This window comes from Argopecten irradians, chromosome 15 (assembly GCF_041381155.1).
Source record: "Argopecten irradians isolate NY chromosome 15, Ai_NY, whole genome shotgun sequence".
Lineage (NCBI taxonomy): Eukaryota > Metazoa > Mollusca > Bivalvia > Pectinida > Pectinidae > Argopecten > Argopecten irradians.
The window spans coordinates 32135899-32144278 of record NC_091148.1 but is presented as its reverse complement, the minus strand read 5'-3'; positions in this window follow the sequence as shown (position 1 = coordinate 32144278).

Genomic DNA, 8380 nt, shown 5'->3' with positions numbered 1-8380 from the left:
CATTTCGTAACAAATAAGGAATCTCTTCACGTTCGTATGTATAGCTTGGTGTATCGTTGTCGGGTATCAGGTTTGACGAATCTGTGGTATATCACGTGACAGTGATCAAGTCACGAGGTATGTTAACGAGAACATAACAGCGCGTTCTACCCCGTCACTCGTGTCAGTCGTCTGAGTCTCGTGGTGCTGATCGAACTTCTGCCGTCATTCTAAAAACTAGTAAGTATTCATATACGTTTTGACAAATTTCAGTAAATATATAAAATGTATCAAAATTGACGTTGAAAGACCGGTGCATTTTCTTTAACTTCTGAAACAACACGTGACCATTACATTGTTTATTCGATTAATTAGCTATACATAGATAAAAGGAAAATTTAATATTAGTTAAGGTGCTGCCACTTGCGTTGTTGGAGGAAGATTTACATTTCATCAGACAGAATAACGGAAATTAAGTAGTTATGGTGATAGATTTGGCCCTGAAATAATTTCATATCGCCGATTCTGATCACGCATGCATCGCACATTTTTTGCAAGCTGAAAAAAAATCTCAATTTTAGGAGTTAATTTCTGTTGACAGTTCAAAAGAAAGTAAATATCATTTAATAAAAATGTAAGCATTATCCGATTGATCCGTTGATCTGAAATAATCTTCGGAAACACTCTCTTTTAAAATTCTACTTGTTAAATCATGCCCAACGCTTTATATTAAAAAAGAAAACATAAAACAAAGAAAAACAATCAAAATAAATGCTTTGTAATAAATTTACCAATATGATATAATATATCACACTGGACCAATGGCGCAGATTAGTTAAACAAGACTTTGTTCTTAACAAGATTTAAATTTTTTCGAGTTCAATTTAAAGATGCTCCACCGCTGTAAAATGGTATTTTTTTATCAATAACAAGAGCAAACGAAGTTGTATTTTTATTCATTACAAATGTTACTTATTTTATCCAATTACCATCATTGAAAAATTTGAGCTTCTTATTTTACCTCAAGATGAAAATATGAAAAATAAGTAATTTCGTCCCAAAAAATATCGATGGCATTATATCCTATATGTAATTAAGTACTAACTGCCCATGTACCAAAAGCAAAATAGATTATTTTATATGTATTTTTTAGACACATATAAACACGAATAACATAAGTTATTATTCAAATGATGGGTATTATTGTTTATGCTCTGTCGTCGGTGGAGCATCTTAAAAAAACTTACCATTTCAAAAAACGTGCAACTTATTCGTAGCTTTAACATTGCAAATATTCGATAGGGTTTCTTTCTTGAGAAAGTACTTTTGATATCGTACCTTGCAAAAATTACCTACAATGCATGTATTTTCTGTGGTTTCACTTTAGAAAAAATGAAATTCATCAACGATATTCGACTTATATTCGACTTATATTATATATCCTATTTCAGTTTATGCTAAGTAACATATGTCTTTAATACATATACCAGTATAATATCAATCCAAGATTTGTGATGGGAAAGGGTAAACAACTATAAATAAAACAAAAACTAAATTTGAACTCATTTTTTTAATATTTTTATTTAATTTCTATTTATATATTAACTAAATTAATGTGTTACTTTAAACAATAAGAAAACACAGAATAAACATTATACTTACACAGGATTGTTAACATATCAATGTAACATAGACCTATTACGTTGAACTGTTACACAGTACTGTTACATAGTACTGCTACACAATACTGTTACATAGTACTGTTACATGTTACCGTTACATAGTACTGCTACATAGTACTGTTACATATCACTTTTACATATCACTGTTATATGTCACTATAACATAGTACTGCTACATAGTACTGCTACCTAGTACTGTTACATATTTCTTTTACATAGTACTGTTAACATATACTGTTACATATTACTGTTACATATTATCGTTACATATCACTGTTACATGTCACTTTCACATGGTACTGTTACATAGTACTGTTGCATAGTACTGTTACATATCACTGTTACAGATCACTGTTACATCTCACTGTTACATATCACTGTTACATATCACTGTTACATATCACTGTTACGAAATACCGATACATATCATTGTTACATGTCACTGTTACATATCACTGTTACATTTCACTGTTACATTTCACTGTTACATATCACCGTTACATATCACTGTTATATATCACCGTTACATATCACTGTTACATACCGTTACATGTCACCGTTACATGTCTCTGTTACATATCACTGTTACATATCAACGTTATATATCACTGTGTTGTTACATAGTAACTGTTACATAGTTATGTTACATAGTACTGTTACATAGTACTGTTACATAGTTACTGTTACATAGTTTACATATCACTGTTACATATCAATGTTACCTATCACTGTTAAAAAATACCGTTAAATATCACTGTTTCATGTCACTGTTACATATCACTGTTACATGTCACTGTTACATATCATTGTTACATATCACTGTTATATGTCACCGTTACATATCACCATTACATGTCACTGCTTCATGTCACTGTTACATATTACTGTTACATGTCATTATTACTTAGTATTGTTACATATCACTGTTAGATATCACATTTACATGTTACTGTTACATATAACTGTTACATATCACTGTAACATGTCACTGTTACATATTACTGTTACATATCACTGTTACATAACACTGTTTTATATTACTGTTACATATCACCGCTACATGTAACTGTTAAATATCACTGTTGTATATTACTGTTACATATCACTGTTACATATCACTGTTGTATATCACTGTTACATAGCACTGTTATATATCACAGTTACAATGCACTAACATATCACTACTTTGTATACATATTACTGTTGCATATCGCTATTACATTTCACTATTACATATCACTGTTACATTTCACTATTACATATCACTGTTACACATCACTGTGCACATTACTGTTACATATCGCTGTTACATATCACTGTTACATAGCAATGATACATATCACTGCTACATATCACTGTTACATAGCACTGTAACATAACATATCACTGTTACATACCACTGTTACCCACACTGTAAGATTTCACTATTACATATCACTCTTACTTATCACTATTGCATATCACTGTTACATATCACTGTTACATATCACTATTGCATATCACTGTTACATATCACTGTTACATATCACTGTTACCTAGCACTGTTACTTATCACTGTTACATAGCACTGTTATATATCACTGTTCCATATCAGTGCTACATATAACTGTTAAATATCACTGTTACATATTATTGTTACATAGCACTGTTATATATCACTGTTACATATTACTGTTACATAGCACTGTTACATATTACTGTTACATATCATGTTACATATCACTGTTACATATCACCGTTGCATATGACTGTTACATATCATTATTGCATATCACTGTTACATATGACTGTTACAAATCACTATTACATATCACTGTTACACATCACTGTTACACATCACTGTTACATATCACTGTTACCTAGCACTGTTACATATCACTGTTACATATCACTGTTACCTAGCACTGTTACATATAACTGTTAAAAATCAGTGTTACATATCACTGTTACATATCACTATTACATATCAATGTTACATATTACTATTACATATCACTGTCACATAGTTCTTCTACTCATCACTGTTACATGTCACTGTTTCATATCACTGTTACACATAACTGTTATATATCACTGTTACAAATCACTGTTATATATAACATTGCCTTGGGGCTTTTTATAGATTTTAAACTCTCGTCATAATCAATCCTTGGTTAATTACAAGATTATGTCACCACATATTATTATTTTACTATATTCAAAGCTATCAATAGCATCGGAAAGAAGGCTGAAAAAGTTTGGATCATCAGAATTAGGCCAATATACAGTAATTATTGTTTATTTCGTATCTTTAAGTTCTAGATCAATAGCTAGAAAGTTATTAGTCAGGTCTGTTTTAGTTGCTTTTACTTTGAATTCAAAATTATTATTACATAGAATTGGTACCCCTCTAGCATTTGACTTGAATGAATTAAAGTAGCATTCTTATCACCATTCGTTACGAATATTTTTTTCCTTTTCAGCAGTAAAATTGGTGTCCTGTAAACAGTATATATCATAATATATTGCTCTAAGATATGAAAATTTGTCTTTTCTTTTTATGTGCTCTCCCAGCCCCTGACAGTTAGCAGACAAAATGTTTAAGTCATCCATATTCAAAACACGTGTTTAGAATATTAATGCATAAAAATAACCACTTACCAAATGAAGATTTTAAATCTACCATCCACCAAAGAGTAAGCGAAAATAGAAAAGAAGAAAAAGGGAAAAAAGATTGTAGTAAAACCATGACTAAGCCTACAAAAAGTCAAAATCAACCGTTCATCAACACACCTGGCCTGGAAGTAGTGTTCGACTCGCCTCCATTCTTAAACAAGACCATTAATCAGGCGATCGTTGCAAACACTGGTATGACCCAGACGCTTCATTTTTTTCAAAATACATTATCTGGTAATTTATACTCGGACCATCGAAATTAATGTTACAAATATAAAGTCTACATAGAAGATACATGATAATATTAAATATTGCTTTATCATATTTCTCTGCTTATTTTTTCACATTTTTTTAATATCATTGTAGAGAATAGCATGGGAGACAACTCTAACGATCATGATCGACACTTAGATGTTAGACAACTATATATATGTGGTTAACCAAGAGATTGAAAGAAAAAACATACATCGGTTTTAATTATGGCATAATGTCATTTTATAAAGATGTGTTGATAGTCTTGTAAGGAAGAAGGGGGGGATACATGATAAATTTATGTAATGTATGATACAGAAGGCTTCATTATGAAGCTACATATTGTATTTCGTAATCACAGAAGGTACCTTTTACATGCTGCTTACCTGCTATCACAGAAAAATCCACACTATATGAATATATAATCCAGCACAAACACTTACACACAAGAAATAAATTGCAAAGAATATTTTAAGAGAAAATGTTGTTCCTGATGGATCAGCAAACCAGAGATCATAATAGACAGTACTATGTAACAGTGATATGTAACAGTGATATGAAATAGTGATATGTAACAGTACTTATGTAAGAGTCACATGTAACAGTGATATGTAACGGTGATATATAACAGTACTATGTAACAGTGACATGTAACCGTGATATATAACAGTGATATGTAACAGTGATATATAACAGTGATATGCAACAGTGATATGTAACAGTAATATGTAACAGTGATATGTAACAGTGATATGTAACAATAATATGAAACAGTTCTATGAAATCGTAATATATAACAGTGATATGTAACAGTGATATGTAACAGTAATATGTAACAGTGATATGTAACAGTGATATGTAACAGTGATATGTAACAGTGATATGTAACAGTGATATGTAACAGTAATATGTAACAGTGATATGTAACAGTAATATATAACAGTGATATGTAACAGTGATATGTAACAGTAATATGTAACAGTGATATGTAACATCACTATGTAACAGTGAAATGTAACAAAAATATGTAAAAGTACTGCATAGTTGCCAGGAACTGACAGCTGGTCGGTAATATTTTTTCGGCTTTTCCGGATTTCCTCCAACAACAAAAGTGGCACGCCCCTACATGACTCTGTCTGTTAATAGCAGTTAAAGTAATACAACCAAATCAAATTCTTGACAACGGTATATTTCGTAGCGTGCTTGCGGTTGTTATCAAATATTTAATGTGTGTTTTAGATAATGGCCACTTCACAATTCTTGTTTCCGCCTACAATACCACCAACCCTACCCCCGGCATTTCCTGCCAGCTCCTTCGCAACAACTATTTTTGCAATATCTGGTTTCATTGCAGGTATGTATTCCTAATTAAAACATAGTTGTGATGTCATCTATTGTTGTTTCTGTACTTTAACTCCCGGATTATCGTACTATTACCTTAACTGTCCTATATGTTACCTTTTACTGTCATATGTGACTCTAATATAAGAGAGTAAAAGGTAGCATATGGGAGAGTTACACAATACGGATGTGTATATGTCTCCGGGCATAATCCCATAATTATGTTAACACAGAACCTGCCGGAATATTCCATTATTTTTTAATCCAAATAACGGAAAGATCCCACTCAATGAATATATAGAGAATTTAATCCTCTATTGATGCAGAATTAAACACATCCATAGAATTTCTGTATTTATCTAAAATAGAGTTTTCCTCTTATTATGAATTAATCATTTAACACTTACCTACAGCATTAACTCCAATTTCCGCTTTCTGAAACCCCTGAAAGTCCCTTCAGAGGTAGGAATTTTAAATCATCTAACACAAAAACTTGCTATGTTTTAAGTTCGAGATAACCCTCAAACTGCACAATATGTGGGAGAGAGAACAAATCTCGGCCTGACAGCCTCTCTCCAACATATTGTACGGTTTTCGGCTTATCTCTATAACACAGAAGGAGACGGGTAGTGTGTCCAATGTACTGGATAGACATCGAATGTGATTTGCCGAGCTCTATCGACTGAATGCCAGAAAAACTAACAATTCTTGTTAAAGTACTGGCATGCTAGGTATTAATGTTGATTCATAGTGTATTTCTTATCTTGTTAATCTGACGAAAAAATATGTACGAATCGTATGGTTGTAGATTGCTTATTTCCCTTGAAAAATTGTGTTTTTTTATTGTCATTGTTAATTTGCATTGTAAGTACGATGCAAGAATTATGTCATTTATGTCATATTGCCCCCCCCCCCCCCCCCCAAAAAAAAAAAAAAAAAAAAATCAAATAAGTCAGACGAAATAAAGCTGATGCATTTGAAATGGTAAGTACATCCCTATACATGTAAACTGTAAACTTTATTTATTTTACATCGATTGAGAAACAAGTGTTATACAACTTATGTAAATCACTTTCGATGGCCCGGATGTAAGGGGTCTTAATGTGGGAGGAAACCGGAGTGGCCGGAGAAAACCCACGTGATCGGGCAGGTGACCCTCCCCCCTAACCTTTTCACGTCCGTGCCGTGGATCGAACCCCAGCCGGCTAGGTGAAAGGCGAGTGGCTTAACCACTACACCACCCGATCACCCTTTGTCCCTATAAATAGATGATGGGGCATTGCTACTATTACCATTTGAAATGTCAAGTACATCCCTATGCATATTTGGTTTAAACAATATTTTATTCAATTCAATAACGATACAGTACAATATACATGTCATAAAAGGTTGGATACAGAAACAAGTACAATGTACAATGTGTACTTATAAATGTGAATCCGTCTCCATATATAAACTTATAAGCAATAGGACAGTACTGATTTCTAAGAATGTTCAATGCTAATTATACAGTGATTTGGTAGGGAAAGGAAGGCATAGTTTGATCATTAGTGGAACCAACACCACGGGACATGAGTATTTACCCAATATACGAAAATGATCAGATTGGTTTTAAGATGCACAGTAGAGTAGTACTGATAGATACATATGTATTTATATCTAATAGAGTAGTACTGATAGATACATATGTATTTATATTTATTAGAGTAGTACTGATAGATACATATGTATTTATATCTACTAGAGTAGTACTGATGGATACATATGTATTTATATCTACTAGAGTAGTACTGATGGATACATATGTATTTATATCTACTAGAGTAGTACTGATGGAAACATATGTATATATCTACTAGAGTAGTACTGATGGATACATATGTATTTATATCTACTAGAGTAGTACTGATGGATACATATGTATTTATATCTACTAGAGTAGTACTGATGGATACATATGTATTTATATCTACTAGAGTAGTACTGATGGATACATATGTATTTATATCTACTAGAGTAGTACTGATGGATACATATGTATTTATATCTACTAGAGTAGTACTGATGGATACATATGTATTTATATCTACTAGAGTAGTACTGATGGATACATATGTATTTATATCTACTAGAGTAGTACTATCTATTAATATATTTTTTTATTACATAATTTGTTTACACCAATCTATATATGAAGAAATATAATATTTTCAACTATTACACCGACCGTTCAATAAAACCTTGTTATATTGCACGGTTCGAAGTTATATTGCACGCTTCCATGGAAACGTTATATTGCACGGTTCGAGATGTTATATTGCACGGCTTTAGGAACACCTCGCTGTTGTTGTCTAGTTTTGTAGAAAACTTCCGAGGAATTGCGAGTAACAGTGAGTTACGTTATTATGACGTCACAAAGGTTCACGCTCAATTTCGCGCTGGATTTATAGATCTTGAATCAAGCACGTCAT